General features: G+C 39.0%; 1 pseudogene; it reads left to right on the top strand.

Moving 5' to 3' along the window:
• The window catches only part of LOC149168939 (ABC transporter G family member 39-like), a 280,633-nt pseudogene that overhangs the window by 245,165 nt on the left and 15,652 nt on the right, over positions 1–19,816 (top strand).

The raw sequence follows: 19,816 nt of genomic DNA, 5'->3' as shown, positions 1-19,816 counted from the left end.
GTTACCGCAATTCGAGCGACCATTTGAGGTACACACAGATGCTTCAGACTTTGCAATAGGAGGGGTTCTTATGCAGGATGGGCATCTGGTGGCGTACGAGAGTCAGAAGTTGCAGGATACAGAACAAAGGTATCTAGTCCATGGGAAGGAGATGACTACGATCATTCACTATTTATTGGTATGGAGGCATTACTTGATTGCGAAGCCTTTTGTTGTCAAGACTACCAATGTTTCGGCAAGTTATTTTGCATCATAGCCAAAGATGTTAGCAAAGAAAGCCGTTGGAAGGACTTCTTGGTAGATTTCATCATGATTCTTGAGTACAAGCTGGGTAGACTCAATGCGGTGGTAGATGCCCTTAGTAGGAAGGGACAACTAGCAGCATTGGAGGGGGGAGAAGACTGGGCATCACAAAGTAGGAGTTGAGTACAGATGACAGAAGAGATGCAGAATAAGCTCAAGAAAAGCATTGAGACTGATACTCAGGCGCAGAATATAGTGAAGCAGATAAAGGACGGGAAGACACGAAAGTTCTTTCTCTGAGATGGTTTCTTGTTCTTTGGAAACCAACTCTATGTTCCAAAGTCATTCGGGCTTAGGAGGAACCTTTTGAAGGAATGCCACAATTCTCCATGGGCTAGCCACCCAGGGCAATGTCGTTCTTTGGCATTATTGGAGAGAGGGTTCTTTTAGGGGAAGATGAGAGAGGATGTGAAGGAATATGTACATACATGCATCATTTTTCAGTAGGACAAATCAGATACTCAGAGGTAAGGAGGTCTATTGTAGCCTTTACCAATTCCTAAGAAACGATGGATGAGTGTGTCTATGGACTTCATCACACAGTTACCGTAGGTACAGGGGTATAACGAGATCATGGTCGTGGTTGATCATTTTTCCAAGTATGCCCCCTTTGTTCCAAAAAATATACCTTGTGGAGCCAAGAGGACTACGAAGTTGTTGTTCAAGAACATAGTGAAGTATTGGGGGATGTCGTTGAGCATTGTATCAGACTGAGATCCGTGATTTACAGGCAGATTTTGGACCACATTGTTCAAGCTAGTTGGGACATATTTGTTGATGAGTCCTAGTTACCATCCGCAGATAGATGGGTATACCGAGAGGATCAACACACTGCTGGAGGATTACTTGAGGCATTATGTGATGGATGATCAGAAGAATTCGTCGAAATTGTTGGATGTAGCTTATTTTAGCTACAACATACAAAATATTTCTGCGACAGAGTACAATCCATTTGAGTTGGTAAATGGACAAATGCCAGTCACACTGCATACTGTCATGACAGGAGGTTTTTTGAGAAGTCCTCATGTGAAGAAGTTCATGAAGGCTTGGGATGAAAACTTGGAGTTAGCACAGGTGCACTTGCACAAAGCTACAAGGATAATGAAGAAATGGGCAGATAAGGATACACAAGATGCACTCTTCAGTGTGGGAAATATGGTTTTCCTCAGGATTACCAGAGATCAGTTTCAGCCACCTAAGGGGACTACGAGATCGTTGACGAGGAAATATGAGGGGCCATTCTTGATTAAGAAGTGAGTGGGGGAGGTTGCGTATGAGTTGGAGCTTCTGCACCATATGCATATGAAACAACCAGTTTTCCATATCAGTCATTTAAAGAATTGTTGACTTTATGCAGAACATCCAGTGAGAGTGGAATCACCAAGGGGACCAAGTATGATTATTGACAAGCCAAACCTTGAGATGGAGAAGATTTTGAATCTTCAAACAATAGAATTGGGAGTCACATAAGATAATAATTTATTATCAGATGGAAGGATGCACTAGAGGAGGATAGTTGGGAAACAGAGGACTCACTTTGGAGATGGAAGTGAAAGATTGCGAAGTACGACAAGAAGCTACAAAGGATAGCCGAATTGCTGAGGATGGAAATGACCTTAGGTGGGGGAGAATGTAACGCCCACAGGTTGTTGTGACAATCGGGCTGCATGGGCGCACACACCAGGCATGACAAAAAGATGAAACGAGTGATCGAGGGTGAGACACGGGCATGGGTGACGAGCTGAGGGCGACTCAGCAAGTTGTTGGAGTGAGGTGTGGATGACAAGTTGGTGAACAAAATTATAGTGGGTGAGCAGTCCCACAAGTGTGCGCCCCACCCACGAGCCTACGTGAAAAAACGGGCGAGTCGACATGTTACATAGGTGAACTGACACGAGTTATATGAGTTTGGTGGGTCAGCCAAATGCCCCCACACATCAGACAGAGCATATAAGAACTCCACGCACAGCTAGAAAATGGAGACAAGCAAACAAGTGTGAGCTCCGCATACATTAGCTCTGTGGTGGACAAGGGTTGGTTGGCGGATGAGCCCCCATGATGGGTAGTACTAAACGATGAATGTGTAGACGAGCCAAGGCAGGGCGACATAGGTGTGTGCACTTGCTAGGTGAGGTCGTGATTGCGAGAAGTCATTCGAAGTCATGGTAGGGCATTTGGGCACACACCGGTTGACTATCGTGTGAGGTCGCGATAGGGCATGGGTGCCCAATGTTTGGTGGATTGTTCGAAGTCGCGGTAGGGCATTCGGGCACATGCCGGTTGAACTGTCGTGTGAGGCCGTGGCAGGGTTAGGACACCCAACGTTAGAAGGGTCATTCAAAGGTGCAGTCAGGGTGACTCCGAGAACGAGCACCGAACGAATGGTAGCTTGACACAGGAAAGTGTTGCAATGGGTGAGGCTACACGGCGAGTCGTGCAGGCCTAAACGAAGGTAGTGTTCAAGGTGTAAACAAACATGTTCGGCTAAATGGTGAAAACCTGTATAATGCCAGTTGAAGGTTTCCCTCGTGGTGAATGTAAAAACAGATTTGATAATAAAAATCTTACTTGCATATGATTATTGTGTCTTCTGGTGAATGTTATTTAATATATTCTGCACATTAAATGTTTAATATGGTTAATGAAGTGAATGTTAGGTGTATTTCAGGAAACATGTTAACAAATCAAAAAGTTAAGTGTTTGGTCGATGTTGCACGAAAGCCAATTGACGAAAAAAATTGGGGGTGTGATAGCAGGGATCTAGCAATTGCTAATTTTCCAAGCATCATCACTATTGATATTGTTAGGGCAGGGATCCAGTAGCTGCTAATTTTCCAGCCATAATCCCTATTGGGATTGCTTGACCCATTTTCAATTTCAATGGCCTACCAAAATTTCCGATGATGAAAAGGGGAAATCTTGGCAATAACATAGGCCTCCTCAATACATATGTGATGCTTAGCCTTTTTTGTGTGTTCTTCCAAGGCGGAAGAACAGATCCTCAATACATATCTGATTCTTAGCCTTTTCTGTGTTTTTTTCCAAGTCAGAAGAACGGGACCTCCCATGTTTTATGTCAGTTGAGTGATCGTGAATCCTTTGATTAATAGAGTGCCCTGTCTCACCAATGTGTCTCACATGAACAAGGAATAACGTAGACATCTTTCATGTCTTTAGGATCAATATAATTTTTCACTGACCTAAAGAGTTAGATATGGTATTAAGGGGTCTAAATGTAAAGAAATCATTTAATTATTTAAAATTATAATAATAATAACCTTATAGTTTCCAACTCGCGTTGGGATGCTCACCATGGGATGCTTTGGGAACCCTTCTATTGAGAAAGACAGAGAAGAAAAATTTAATAATTCTTCGCAATATCAGTGGTATCATTAAACCTAGGAGGTAAATAGATATCTTGAATGATATTTAACTTGAAATTTATGTTGATGGAATCTCTGGGCTGATATCTTGTTTTTTCAAATTAAAATCACGAAGAGTGACTCCGCTTCTTGGGCCTCCTGCCTCGGGCAAGACTACTCTGCTCTTGGCACTTGCAGGAAAGCTTCAAAGCACTCTGAAAGTAAGAATTCTATCAAATTTGTCATCTTTATTTGGATTGTAAAATGTTTAAATTTTTGTCATAATAGTCTTTGTAATGGACTTAGCTTGTATCCATTTGATATTAAAATACTTTTTTTTATTCCAAATTTCAGATTCATGGTGTTATATTTAACCAAGGAGATTGAATTATTTTCTATGAGGTTTTCGTTCAGGTTGAATGAGGGACTTAGTTTCTATCCATTTGATTCTAAAATACTTTTTTTATTAAAAATTTCAGATTCATGGTGTTATATTTAATGAAGGAGATTGAATTTATTTTTTCTGAGGTTTTCGTTCACGTTGAATGAGGGACTTAGTTTCTATCCATTTGATTCTAAAATATCAACTTCAAGAATGATGTAGTTTCAAATTTAGTTAATTGTTTTTAATGAAAAATGGTGGAGTTGATATAAATACCATGGTTGAATATATATATATATATATATATATATATATATATATATATATATATATATATATATATCTATATATATATATATATATATATATATATATATATATATATATATATATATATATATATATATATATATATATAGATATATATATATATGCGCGCGCACTCACAGACAACAACAATAGCGTGACAAGGAACCAGTGTTACGATGGACTATGTTTTGAAGGTTAGTTGTTTTCGTTAGAGTGTAATTTTATTATACATCTCCACGTAATTTGACTATAGATTTTTTGCAAAATAAATTTGATTAAATATTTTAGAAAATTTTGTAAGTTTGATGTGTATGAACATTCCGTCTAATTTTCAAAATATTCTGAAATCAACAATGCACAACCTCTTTTCAGATATGAAAAAAAACTTCAAATCCATCATAGAAGTCAACATGTTTATGTCAATAGTGGTGCAATGCATAATATGTAAATACTTGTTCCAGATATTGGGCTTAGACATATGCGTGGATACGATGGTAGCATATAGTATGTGGCAGGGCATCTCTGGAGGTCAAAAGAAAAGACTCACAACTAGGGAGATGTGCTGGAGATACTACACACCTAAGACCTTCATTACTGGCACATGCAGACACTTAATTAGAGCATGGGACTACATACAAGATCCTTTCTGCATGATTTACTCCCTGATTCTCTCTTCCTTTCACTCCACAACTGGATAGTTCTTCTACATAATTTACTCCCTGATTTTCTCCTCCTTTCACTCCGCAACTGACTAGTTCTCCTGCATGGTTTACTCTCTCATTTGCTGCTCCTTTCACTCCGCAATTGGCTAGTTCTCTCTGAAGCTTGTTGTAGGTTTTGAGTCCTCTCATTGATCACCACTATGGCACATTACCTTGGGATCTTCACCCAGTAATGCTATATCATGAGCATTCTAACCTATTTTCTGAATTAATCATTCTTTTTTTCTTTTGATTCTTTTAGTGTTTTTTCTCTGCAAAGTTGTGCGCTCAACCTTTACTAGCTAGATTCATCTATGCAGGTTTTCTAACACATTTACATGGTATCAGAACCCACAGGTTTCTAGATAAAAGGCATACCAATACTTTACTTTGCAGGTATTACAACTTGGAGATCGAAGATCGACAGAAAAATGGAGTTTCCCAAAGCATCGATCCGAACACCATACAACTATCACGAATGGAAGGACCAAATGGCTCGATACCTTCATCACAAAGGGTTGTACAGGATTATCATGGATGCGGAAGTGGAACCCAATTCAGCCATAGAGAAATCTAAGTACCTTAACTGCATGGATGAGGCCCACAGATCCATACGCATGTGCATCTCCCCAGAATTGTAGTTTCATTTATCTGCTTGCAATACTCCCAATGAGATTTGGAAAATGGTTGAATAACTCTATAGGAAATAGGATGAGATGAAAGGACATCTGCTCGAAGTGGAGCTGCTCTCATTGGATCTACGAAACTATGACAGAATTCAAGACTTCTTCACAAAATATAATGATCTATTGCTACAACTCAAGGGTTATGGAATTGAGAAATCCATGGAGGAGATTCACCAAGTTCTCTATATTATGTCAAAGCTCGGACCAGAATACTCCATCTTTATGTCTACGGTTAATTCAATAAGGCTCGCAATAGGTAAATCCTACACTATGCCTTCTCTCAAAGAGTTCATGGAGCCCCTCATTTTTGAGCAAGATAAACTCATTAGCATGGGGAAAATCAAACCTCCAAAAGTGCATGCACTTGCTATGCATGATGGCAACCACAATAAAAGTAATAGATCTGATTCAAATCAGAAAAATTACCAGAAAAAAGGCAATGGAAAAGCACATTCCCATCCAAAGAAGGAAGCGTACACCAAGCCCTTCAATGAATCCTCTGGCTCTAGAAATGAGAAAGGGAAGAAAGGAGACAAATGCACCTACTCTCACCGAGGATTCCATCCCGAATCCTCCTGCATAAAGAAACAAATTGACCAAATGGCAGAAATCCTTCAGAAGCACAACCTTGGGGACCACATCCCTCAGGGTGGCAAAAAGGAAACTTAGGATCTACCTCACCGGAAAGGTAACAATTTTCATGTTCTAGTTGCAATTAACTCTTCCCTTGATGCATGGATTATAGATTTTGGTGCATCACATCATATGGCTACTACAAAGGAAGTCTATTCCTCTTTGGGTGCATGCAAAGGACCTCAAAAAGGTAGAGTGGAACTTTTACACGGAAGCTTTAAAGATGTGCTTCATGTTCCAAAACATTCGGTAAACCTGCTTTTAGTTTATCATATCACTCATTATGGCACCAAAAAGAGAGTGGAATTCACTCCAGATGCAATGAACATATATGACCTACATAATAGCTCCAAAATTTCAATCGGTGAGGTAAACAATGGAGCTAGACTCTATACATTTTCTGAATTTATTGAATCTGAATCCTCCTTATTGATTACACATGTTGATGATAGTAGTAGGCTTTGGCACAAGAGGTTTGGTCACTTAAATTACAGGTATATGCAACAACTAAGCAAGCATGAGATGGTGGAAGGCTTGCCAAATATTTGTTTCTCCAAAGGAGTTTTTGAAGGGTGTGTCGTTGGCAAACATCCTACAGAAAAGTTGGACATCGGCAAGGGTAACAGAGCATCCTCTCCTCCAGATCTGATACATAGTGATCTCATTGGGCTTTTTCCTCATCATTCCATCAACAAAGCAAGGTATGTGCTTACATTTATTTATGATTTTTCATGGTATACTTGGGTGTATCTTCTCAGGGCCAAATCTGAAGTTCTTGCACACTTTGAAGATTTCAAAGCACTAGTTGAGACACAGTCAGAGAGAAAGATCAAAGCCCTCCATACAAACAATGGGGGGGAATATGTTAACACAACACTTCATAAACTTTCCCTTGAATATGGCATACAGTTGCAGCACATAGTTCCCTACACTCTGCAATAGAACGAAGTTGCTGAGAGAAAGAATCGATCTCTGAAAGAGATGGCATCCTGCATGTTGCATGCTAAGTCACTACCTCATAAGCTATGGGCTAAAGCACTTAATTGTGCTAACTACATCCAGAACAAATCCTCATAGGTCTGTCAAGGATCAGACCCCCTTTGAGTCTTGGAGCGGCACTAAACCGAAGGTTACCCACTTCCGTATTTTCGGCTCCCAAGCATGGGCTAGGATACCCTCTGAAAAGAGGAAACATCTTGATCCACAGAGCATTGATTACATCTTTGTTGGATACCCTGATGGTGTGAAGGGATACCAGCTCCTGATTTCCTCTACGGACAAGCTCATCATTAAGCGAAGTGTTAAATTTTCGGAAAGCCTCTCACATGTACCTTAATTCCCGCATGCAGACACATTTTATCAACCTCATGTCTCATATGATGACTCAGTACACTCAGATACAGATACAGAGCATGTAGATGTTTAGTTCGAGCATGTAGATGCAGAGACAGAGTCTTCAGATACAAGTATAGTGCATGCATATGATGATCCACATCCAAGCCCAGATTGGGCTTCCAGCAGTGAATCAACTTCCCATGTCATAAATCAAAGAACAAGGAGCTTAAGTGAGATATATGCACAAGACCACCCAGTTGCTAGAAATGGTCTTGTGGGGGATAATTCTCATCCGCAGAGGACTAGCTTAGATTTTATTGAGCCTCCTCTTGCCCTCACTGCCACGAAACCAACGCCATCCTGGCATTGTCATTTGGTTTAGTCTTCTGATCCGTAGTCTTATGCTCAGGCTGCTGGGCATCCCTCTTGGGAGTCCACCATGGAGGAGGAGTATAACTCCCTCCTCGAGAACCAGACCTGCGATCGGGTTCCCCTTCCTTCAGGAAGGAAACTTGTCCGATGCAAATGGGTCTACAGGACCAAGAGTGCTGCAGATGAGAAAATCACCAGTCAGAAAGCCAAGCTAGTAGCCAAAGGCTTCTAGCAAGTGCATGGCATTGATTATGATGAGACCTTTGCTCCAGTAGCAAAGATGGATTCCATGTGCCTTACACTTGCCATTGCAGTTGCCCAGGGATGGGAAGTACATCAGATTGATGTGAAGAATGCCTTTCTTCATGGGGACCTATCTGAGGAGATCTACATGGAGCAACCACATGGTTTCATTCAGGATTCATCTTTGGTCTGGAGACTGAAGAAATCTCTGTACAACCTTAAGCAGGCCCCGAGAGCTTGGTATACTAAGATGGATTCTTTTCTCTTATCACAAAACTTCGAAAGATGTAAGTCTTATCCGAATGTTTACATGCTCAGGACGCATGATTCTCTTCTTATCTTAGTTTTGTATGTGGGTGATCTCCTGATCACCGGCAGCTCGGCTCCAGCCATTGCTGCAGTCAAGAGGGCCTTGCATGATAGGTTCTTGATGATGGAAATGGGTCCATTACACTTATTTCTTGGTCTTGAGATCAGCCAGGATGCCACAGGCATCAAACTCTCTTAGGCTAAGTATGCACGGGATATCCTCGGGAGATTTCACATGACTGACTGCAAGCGAGTACTAACTCCTTTTCTGTCTAGGATCTCCCTTGAGGATGGAGGTGATGCTCCATTAGTTGACAGTACTCTCTATCGATAGCTAGAGAGGAGCTTATTGTACCTCAACCACTCCAGACCAGATCTCTCATATTTAGTAGGGGCAGTTTCCAGATACATAAAGGAGTCACATGAGCTACACTGGAATGCTGCCAAGCACATCCCCTAATATGTGCAGGGCACCATCTCCTTCGGGATTCACTAAGCAGTAGGCACTGCATTGAATCTCCTTGGCTTCACAGATTTTGATTAGGTGAGCGACAACATTGATTTCAAGTCCACCTCCGGATATTCGCTTAGTCTACAGTCTGGCCCTATCTGTTGGTCGAGCAAGAAGAAGGCTGCTATTGCTCTGTCTTCAGCTGAGCCCAAGTACAGAGAAGTAATCAACATCACCATTGAGGCTCTGTGGCTAGAACATTTCCTCACTGAGTTGGGCGTCCACTTCCACCAGCCCATTGTCATCTAGTGTCATAAGCAAAGCACTCTCAAATTTTGCATGGATCTAGTACAACGACAATGGACGAAGCACATAGAGATCCATATGCACTACATCAAAGACTTAGTACATGATCGGGTCATTGATTTTCAATTCTGTCCTTCAGAAGAACAGACTGTAGACATCTTCACCAAGACATTCACTGAGCAGAAGTTTCAATCTTTGCGTGATCGTCTTGGAGTGAAGGACATAGTTTCTTAGCAACTACCTTATCTTCCTCTTTTCTTTTGATTACATTGTATTTTGGAGGCGGGGGGGGTTCCCACGATGTTTTTCCTCTTTCCTCAATTTTAGTACAAGTTGCAGTGTATTTTGGGTGACCTTTGGCCTTAGTTGCTAGTGCCCATTTTTTGTTTTTCCCCATAGTGGTGTTTGGGGGGGGTGGTGTTGGAGATACTACACACTTAGGACCTTCATTAATGGCACATGCTGACACTTAGTTAGAGCATGGGACTACATGCAAGATCCTTTCTGCATGATTTACTCCCTAATTTGCTCCTCCTTTTACTCCACAACTCGCTAGTTTTTCTGCATGATTTACACCCTGATTTGCTCCTTCTTTCACTCCGCAACTGGTTAGTTCTCTCCGGAACTTGTTTTAGGTGTTGAATCCTCTCATTGATCACCACTAAGTCGCATTACCTTGGGATATTCACCCAATAATGCTATATCATGAGCATTGTAACCTATTTTCCGAATTAATCATTCCTTTTGTTTTTTCGATTCTTTTAGTGTTTTTCCTCTGCAAAATTGTGTGTTCAACCTTTACTAGTTAGATTCATTTGTGCAGATTTTCTAACAGATTTACAAGATGATGGTGGAGGGTACCAAAGCTTTTCTGATGAATGAAATTTTAACGAGGTTGGACAGCTCTACCACATTTGAGATTGTCCGATACTTCTCCAAGTGCATTCATATAATTAGGGCGACAATGGTCATTTCTCTTCTGCAAACTGCCCCTGAAACCTACGACCTCTTCGACGATGTAATTCTTCTGTCATAAGGTTATATCCTGTACCAAGGACCCCGCCAATATGTTCTGCAATTCTTCCAAAGCATGGGATTTCAATGCCCCGAGAGGAAAGGCGTCGCAGATTTCTTGCAAGAGGTAGGCTCTCTAACGTTCCAACTATCCATAAAATGTACTCGACCATCGATTACATTAAATATCTTTAATATGTATCTAATTAATTCTTTTAACGAGTAACTAAATCATCCTTTCTCTCGAAAAATTAAACGTATTTTTCAAGTCATTGCTTTTGACTTCCCTACTCAGATGCAATCCATCTTTATGTCGAATCATTTTTAACGTATCTTTCTACAATTCGAGAAATATTTTTATCGTCTTCTGCCCTTGGGAGTGTTCTTCATGACAGAGCGATTGTAGTTTTTATTATTTTCAACAAGTCAGAATATTATTTTTTTTGCTAAATTTCTTTGTTATGTGTTTTTAATATTATTTTGTCATAACGTTAGACTTTCGCGGAATATTTTTAATTCCACGGTGAAAAGCATTCTCTTTAAAATAATTTTTTTTAAGTCACCAATTTTTATTAATTTAATGAAAAATTATATGGTGAAGAGCATAGCTTCACCCAGACACCATTGGTTTCCTTCCTACTAGATGTTTAATTGGGAAGACAAAAAAGAAATACACATATTAATAATAGAAAACTAAAGTTACCAAAAACTCATTGTGAAGTAGACCAAAACTGTTTTAAAATCAAAACACAACCTACGATCCCCATTAAGCAACCATATTTACTAGAGCAGGTCGTCAAGTGCTATCCCCATTTTATTTGTAATTTAAATGAATATTAAAAAATTATTTGTCATTATCAGAATATTTTACTTTTTTAATTCCATATTTATATTAATGGTCAAATTATTTTTAAATTTATAATTTTCAAAATAAAAACGATATAAATCTGTTACATTAACCCGTACATAACTAAAATTTAAAACCCTACTTTTATAATGAGGATTTATGAAAATCACTTCGTTATCCGTAAACTTTACTTTGTTTAAATACTTCAAAAAACTAGTAATGCAACGTGTGGATTATGGGTCCGTTGAGTTATTTTAATGAAATATTTATGAGGATATGTTTTCAGTGAAATTATTGGAAGTATGGCCTTTAGAGTTTATATTCAAATTTTATATAATTTGAATAAGTTGAGTAATTCAGGGTTTGTGTTTTTTTTAATATATTTTAACGTAGACGTTTTTTTGGACGGTTTTTTGGAAGAATTTCGTTAGCTTTCATTGTATACCACTTTGCATCGTTAGATTTATTGTTAAAAATTTCAATGTTTTTCTATAGTTAGAACTCACTGCTTTCATTGTCGACTGATTCTTGATTTATGGCACCAACCATAACTGATTCTTGCGAAATTGGATCCCACCCCGTGAACTAAACTATGAGCTAGTATCTCAAAGCCTTACAATGGAAAGAATGCATGTTCTTACAATCCTGACTCTCTCGACATCTTCATGACCTATCAAGCATAACTTCTTTCCATGAAAGCTTCAATAGTTGATAAGCTTCATTTGTGTATGTTTCTTCTTTTATCTTTTTTAGTTTTTGAAAGAAAGTCCGCGCACAGTGTTTGCGAGCTTGTTGGAGTATCGTGTTTGAAGTTTTATGGTTTTTGAATACAGGATATGTCACGGACAAGGCCGTTGAAAGAGATTAACTTTATTTCTAACGATATTTTTACAGAATGCTTTCTCGGAAACATCGTTGTGACGAGACTACATTTGGGGACGGTTCCACACTCTTTCGGTCCTCAACAATTAAGTCGAACTATTCTCAACAATTAAGTCGAACTGTTCTGGGACGTTGTAGGTTTGTATCTTCAACGAAATGGGGGCAGATCCTTGACATTGTTCTACCAAGGATATTTCTGTCGACAAGGGAACGAAGGAAGTGGAAATCGACACGCAAGATTTTGTTGACAATTCTGAAATTATTATGTCAAGATTCATACGTAGAGGTAATATTTCAACTGCCCACCAATTTATTTTTTAAACTTTTGCAACAAATCAACTTCTCACAGTTCTAATAGGTCTATTGGATTTCTAGTTCTCGTAGGTTTTTTTGGGCTTCTGGATTTCATTTATATGTACATTTGAAAATTTTGTGCCCAGAATGGTTTTATTGGCCTAAATTTCTCCATTGCGTTTTAAGGTGTGAATTGAATTAGACTGAGCCTTGGAAGGCTTCGGATGTATGCATCCATCGCAGAAACCCCTTAACTGAGGTGTTATGAGCCCTGAAAGTGTGGTGTCGATGCCTATCATGAGGTCCCCTGTGGCCATTATACCTCGTGCAATGCTACTTTCTTTGCCAAATCTGAGGCCCCATATTGGTATCTTTGGCTGAAGTGTTGCTCCTATTTTTGTCCCATCATGACGGTGTCGCCTATCCCTCGAAATGTATTTTCCCTCTAAGATTGATATTGCTAGATAACATTCTCTTAAAAAGGTATTCTTTTTAAGGAATGCCCGTATCTTTTAAGTACTGAAAAAAAATGGCATATTTGTCTTCTAGATATTTCTTAGCGACTCACACATTGGTATATTCTAGTTCCAAATTGATGCAGAATTGATAATGACTAAAAAAACAACGAGGCGAAGTGTATTCGCTCAACTTGAATAGGTATATTCAATATTAGATCTTTGGTTAATGTTTCTCAGTGAGCGTTGTGAGTTTGTGACAGGAGTTTGAAAACATATCAGACCTCTTTATTTTGACTACGTATGTGGCATTTATCTGTACTTGCACCATGCCGCAATGTTTGATACAAACATTGAGTTATGTAGAAGATGCATGCAGTGGATACAGTAAGAAAAGAAAAACAAATCCAGTATTTAGACCGTAGACTTATTAGAGCTTTTGAATTAGTATTGTAGCTCAGAACCTGAAATCACACTCGAAGCCATTCAACTAGAACATGTAATCAAGAAAATACAACACAAAAGGTAGAAGTGTATCACATGAACATATCGACCACATGAAATAAATTTCAAGAAGTTCGACCAAAAATAAAACTCGTAAATGCTTAGAGGAAAACAACAAGCACTATTATTTTAAGCACCTTTGAAAGACTGTATATTGTAGACTATATGGCATAGGGTTTTGCAATGTAGACATGCTGAAACTATTCAATCAATGTCCAATCAAAGTGTTGATTAAGAGGTGGGACGTTCACGTCTCCGCGCTTCTTCATATTACAGAATAACCTGCCAATTGAAGGCTCAATTAGACTACTCTTCTCTTTTATTTTTCAATCATTTAACCAAAATCTCCAATAATCATCTTTCAACCTTGCCAAAAAGTAACTATAGTAAATGACTGGGATCAATAGCAAGACTGGGATCAAGACTGGGATCATAGCAAGAGATAAAATCCATTAAAAATAATCTAAATGTGATCTATTTAGATTATTCACAATCCATCCTGGATGTTCTCTTAAATTTCTCACTCTGTCAACTATGGTGATGATTATACTGCTAAGAAAACTACCAACACCCATAGCAGTCATATAAAAGGAAATTCCCAAGCTTCCCATGTTGTTAGGGACCTTATGACATAAATATTCCTACAGCCTTACCAATGTAAACACATCTGCTACTCAAAGCAAACAAAACTGAGGAACTAACTAGAAGACGCTGAGAGGGATTACTACCTTGGGGTGTCAAGCAAGCTATGGGTACTTGCTACATGGGTTCCCTTCTTTTCTACTAGAGTTACGGTCACCATGCAGAGAACGGAGAGCGAATTCTGATCCTTTGTAAAACGGTTATTCCAGGATCATTGCATCTTGATTTTTTCGCTAGTAGTAAAATTAAAGAGTCATAGATAACTATGAAAATGAGTGCAACAATGGTAGAAAATGCTAGAAGAGAATATGATGGGTTCTGAAAATGGGAATCCATGCTTTTATCCATGGTAGTTTGCAAGATAACCAGATAGAAACCATTCTCAATATAAGCTTGGTTTGTTTTACTTGAGCTACAACACAAACTCTCCATGGATTTGGATTAATCCATCCATTGATATGATTAGTGTTATGTTCAGAAGAAGTTTGCACCATTATTGTTGCTTTGTCCAAAAACCTAATTGTGTTCCAAACAAAGGCATATATCAAAGAATGAACCTAACAACATTGAATCTTCATTTTAGCATTAGAAACTTCTCAAAAGCTACAAACAGAAGGTAATGATAGAAGCTCTTACTATTGTAAAATCTGAACACCCAATACTTCGTTTTAGTCATTGCATAGGGAAGCATTTGAATTGCTACCACATTAAATAATGAAATAAAATAAATAAATAAAATCACAAAGTGAATATGATCGTTTTCACAATGTTGCTAGTAAATTTCATCTGAAAACAAATTTATGCTATAAGCTACAGAGTTGTTTTTAGAATAAATTTAACAAAAACAAAATTCCATCTCAAACTGTAGAAAGGTCTAACTTACTGAAAAGTATTTGTGTGAGATAATAGCTAGCCCAAGCTTGGGAAGAGTTAAGGAAGCCAAAATATTAAGGAGTAATTATTGAGACTGCAAAGGCTCAAGCATTGCGACACCAGGAAGAGGCCAAAAACCTCACTGAAGAAAGTGCTGCAAAGTTTGAGGATTCCTAAAAAAAAAGGGCCTTGAAAATTATAGAGAATAGAAAGGCTCAAACCCTCGCATTACAACAAGCTTCTAAGGAAGTTGCGAAGGAGAAAGATGAGGAATGGCAGTCTAAGATTAAAGTCGTTGAAATACAACACATAATGGATGTGGTTTCCCTACTTTCTACTTCTCAAGAGCTTGAAAGGGTGTAGCCGAAGTTATTTGAAATAATGAATGTTCGAGGGGTTTTTCCTGACAGATGTACATATGCCTCTATCATGCAAAAACTTGCAATTTCTGTACTTCTAGATGAAACAAAACATTTTATTACTAAAATGTAGGATACAGGTTTTGTGTCTAATTGTTCATCATTTTGTGTTGTTATTGCCAACTATGGAAGATTAGATCGAGCTTATTGCCAACTATGGAAGATTAGATCGAGCTACAATGCTAGAGAAGATGTTTGAAAATATTGTTGAAGGAGGTGTAGAGAAAAATGTCCTTGTTTATGGTTCCTTAATAAATGCATTTGTTGCAGCTAGATGTGTGGATAATTTGTTCCTTACCTTAAAATAATCCAAGATGTTGGTTTTCCAGTGAACTTTGTGGTGTATAGTTCTTTGATTAAGGTTTATAGTAAAGATGAACTTTTAAAGGAAGCGCAAGAAACACATAAATGTTGTTATGCTCTTAAGATGCGATAAATTCTAGAATACCAAATATGAGAAGAAATACAACCCAAAACACTTAACCCAAAACACTTAATAAAATGAGAAGAAAAGCAAGTATTTTATTATTCAGAGATAAAAACAATGTTCACTTGCCTCTTCGAGAGGGAAACCTCTAGCAGAGAAGAGCTCGATTACAGAATAAGGCTCGATGATGCTTTCCTTCTAACTATGACTAGTGCTCCATTCCATAACATGGGTTAACAAATTTATTTATTAATTATGGTCTATTTGCAACTAACTGTGGCCCCTTTCTTAAATGTGCTTCAACCACTTACAATTATTAATACAGGATTTATTGACTCTTTAACTAACTATGGCTATGAATCGACCCTATTGTGTTTATTACATAAATAAAGGGGTTAGGGTTGGACCATAACATGCCGTCCCCCATCAAAAACAACCTTGTCCTCAAAGGTTGAAGCTGTGGAAACTGCTAAAGAATAGTGGTGGTTCCCAAGTCCCATCTTCTTGAGAGGTAGCTTTCCACTTGACGAGGACTTCCTTGATCATGTGGTTGCATAGATGTCTTTCACGAGTATCAAGGACTTGTTTATGTTGGATCCAGATTGAACTTTCCTCATGCAATTCAGGGAGACTCGATTGAATTCTGCAATTGTTCCCCACCACTTTCTTGAGGCATGATACATGGAAGACTCGATGGATCTTTGAAGTTGGTGGGAAGGCCAGCAAGTAGACTACTGCTCCAATGTGCTGAAGTATTTGATAAGGTCAGAGATTAGTTTTTTTTTGGGAAATTTGACATATCTTCTCTTCATATTCTAGTCAGAGATTAGTTGCATCCATTAGCATAAAGAATTTCCAACCAGTGCCTTAATTCAATAAAAATCAAGGCTTTGAAGACAAATTGTAATCTTTGGGTTTTTGAATTGCAGAGTCTTAATATTTCTACTTGATAACAACAATGGTATTTAGGGTTTCTAGTTTTTAATTTATATGAAAAACGAAGAGATGGGAATTAGGGATTATATTATTATTGTTTCACCAGAAATCTAGGTAATTGTATTTGAAAGCTACTGAACCTAACAAATTTTTATGTTCATTTTCTAGTGAGAGATTAACTATGGTTAGTGGACCTCATTCGGCACTGTGGTTACGAATTGTTTGGAACATTGGAATGATAGTGATAACATAATATACTATTGGTACTAATAAAGCTAGAGGAAAGTTTACAGTTGGAACCATGCATTGTAAGGAAAGAGTGAGAAACACACCATCCTCTAGACACAAACATGCATAAATCAAAGTGTGTCAAGGGTTAGTTTTCAAGCCCATGTTTAAAATTCATCAAATACATGTTTTATAGATTATCTTGTTTAAACATTGAAATTCATTCACTGGATTTTGTTGCAAAAGAGGCTGCTAAACACTGCAAAATATAGATGTCTACACATGGAAGATGGATTATGTTGTTGACCAAAGCTTTGATCCAGGTGGATGTTTCTGACCACCCAGCTATCCCACCTGGAACCCAACAAATGTCTCTTTCAATCTTTTAGTTTCCTTATTTGTAGCACAATTTTCTATTTTTAGGAGTTTCTTGGGTCCTGAACTTGCGGAGTCATTTTGAAGCCCTAAATGATGTTTTTTGGGAAATATGGGAGCAACATAGGTCCATGGGTTGATGTTTCTCTTCCCAAAGTTGTAGTGCTCGGATAGGTCTTTCTAACGAGCTAGGGTATGCGTCAAACGAAGATCGGGTGCCAAAGTTATGACCCCAGGAAGTTGATGTATTAACTTACCCAAAACGGGGCCCATAATTTGGCGTTTCATCTTCTAGGGTTAGGTTTTGGGATGTTAAGGGTTTTCCATTATTTCTCAAAAATAAATAGGTCTTCGAGCCTCCTTGTAACATAGTTTAGAGGAATGTATCCACCACATCTCTTCTCAGAGATAAGCTACCATTGCTCTAGCCGGTTTATTTCCATTTCTGTTTGTAAGCATATTTCAGTATTTTACATTAATGAAATGAAGTATTATTTCCATTGCATCTTTGTGTTTATGGGTATCTCTGTAATTTTTTGCATTCCTATTTAAATCTGGATCAAGGGTAGCAAAGCAATTTACTTTTTCTTTGTTTTTCTTTGCATGTCCCCAACGAGATTGGGATATAAGAAGTTAGGGCTTGAACTGGTCGAACCTTTACAAGACTAGCCTCACAAATCCCGACAGCCTCCAATGCCGGATGAGAAGAAAGATGAGGATTCAAGAGATCCTATCAAAATCTTGCTCGAAGAGGCCCTCGAGCGATAAAGGAACGCGATGATGGATAACTTTGCCCAGAGCCTTCAGCGGCTACCTAGAGGCGATGCATCGGCTTCCAATAACTACTCTGGAAATGCAACACCATTTAAGGTACAAGTTAATTTTGAAATAACCATATTCGAGGGTCAGATAGATGCAGGTGTTGTAGATAAATGGTTAAATATGCTAGAGGGTTATTTTTCTGTTCATGATTTTTCTAGTCGGGAAAAGATAATTTTCGCTCTTCTCAAAGCATCACCCCACGTCAAGGACTGTTGGGAAACCTACTGCGAGTAGAAGGATGAAAGTATAGGCTCACTATTTTCAGCCGCACAAACTTGGAATTCATTCCGGGATGCCATCAAGGAGTAGTACTACCCTGTCAAAATCTATGAGGACAAATACGTCAAATGGACCACACTGTGGCAGGGAAGGGACCAAGATGTTCGAGAGTTCACAAAAAATTTCATACCCTTCACACACAGTTGGGTATCAAGGACTCTGAGCTGTATTTGGTACTAAAATACCATGGCTGCCTACACAAGTACATCTAGGAAGAGATGGAGTTCCTGAACATCTCATCACTCGGCAAGATGTACCAATACGTTGTCCCAATCGAGCAGAAGTTGAAACAAAAGAAGTGAGACTTTGGATCTGCAAATCCAAAGACCAAAGGACAAAGCCAAGGCGGGGTGACCTAAGACAACCTATTGAAGCCGCAAGAAAATAACAACACCATGAAGTCGAAGAAGGACACAGGAAAGTGGTGTGAGCTCCACAAGATCCCCACTCACAACACAAGTGAGTGTCTGACCAAGCAATCACTACTGGCTTAGTTGAAGGCTTCAAAATCAGATGCATGTTCCGACCCTGAGTCAGAACCCGACAAGGGGAATGGAAAATGGAAGAAGATCATTGATGCGGAGCCCGGTGTTACTGTTGCCACTGCTAAGATCCAGAAGAATGAGCCCGGACCCAGAGAAGGGAGAGTGCCTTTTCCACTCACAAATGTGGGTGAAGGGTTCACTACTACAATTCACTGTTGATAGTGGGAGCAAGAAGAACCTCATTTCAGCAGAGGTCGTGAAGCGGTTGGGCCTACCGACCACACCACACCCGCAGCCGTACAGTATCCAGTGGCTTCACTAAGGACAAGATCTTTGAGTTCGCCAGAAGTGTCGCCTTCCCTACAACATCAAACCCTTCGTGGATGAGGTATTGTTTGATGTTTCACCTCTAGATGTTTTTGATGTACTATTTAGGCAGCCATACTGTTACAGATCCATTTGGGCACATTAACCCCAACTTACATATCGATACTATTAGTGCCCATCAACCCCTAATGCAATTGTTACATGCCCTAAAGAAGTTAAGCATCAGAATGCCTCACTTCCCAAGAAGTTCCATCATTGAAAAAATTCATGAACTTCCTCTAAGAAGATCAATGTAGGTAGGTCTTCATTAGGGTGCACTGCAATGCAAACCATACATTGTCAAGATGCTATGCAGTGCACTTGGTCCCACTTTGGCTTGCGTTGGGCGAATTTGAGCGAACTTCCGTGACTTTTTCAAGATTCCTTATCTATTGGATGCCTCTAGAAGTTTCTCAAGACTATCCACTCCTTTGAGGTCGCATTTCGATGGGGAAGGGAGTCAAGGAACATCAATCCCCTTATCCCTTCTTCCATGGAACTGATTTTTAAATTTAGGAAGGCATTCATTGTCACCATTCATGGCATAACTTCCTTCATTCACCTATAAAGAGACCA

Source organism: Pinus tabuliformis, chromosome 4_2, assembly GCF_031772625.1.
Source record: "Pinus tabuliformis cultivar Carrire ecotype Pingquan chromosome 4_2, CPIR1, whole genome shotgun sequence".
In the NCBI taxonomy this organism is placed as follows: Eukaryota; Viridiplantae; Streptophyta; class Pinopsida; order Pinales; family Pinaceae; genus Pinus; species Pinus tabuliformis.
Note: the sequence above shows the minus strand (reverse complement) of the source record. Positions and strands in the feature narration are given on the sequence as shown.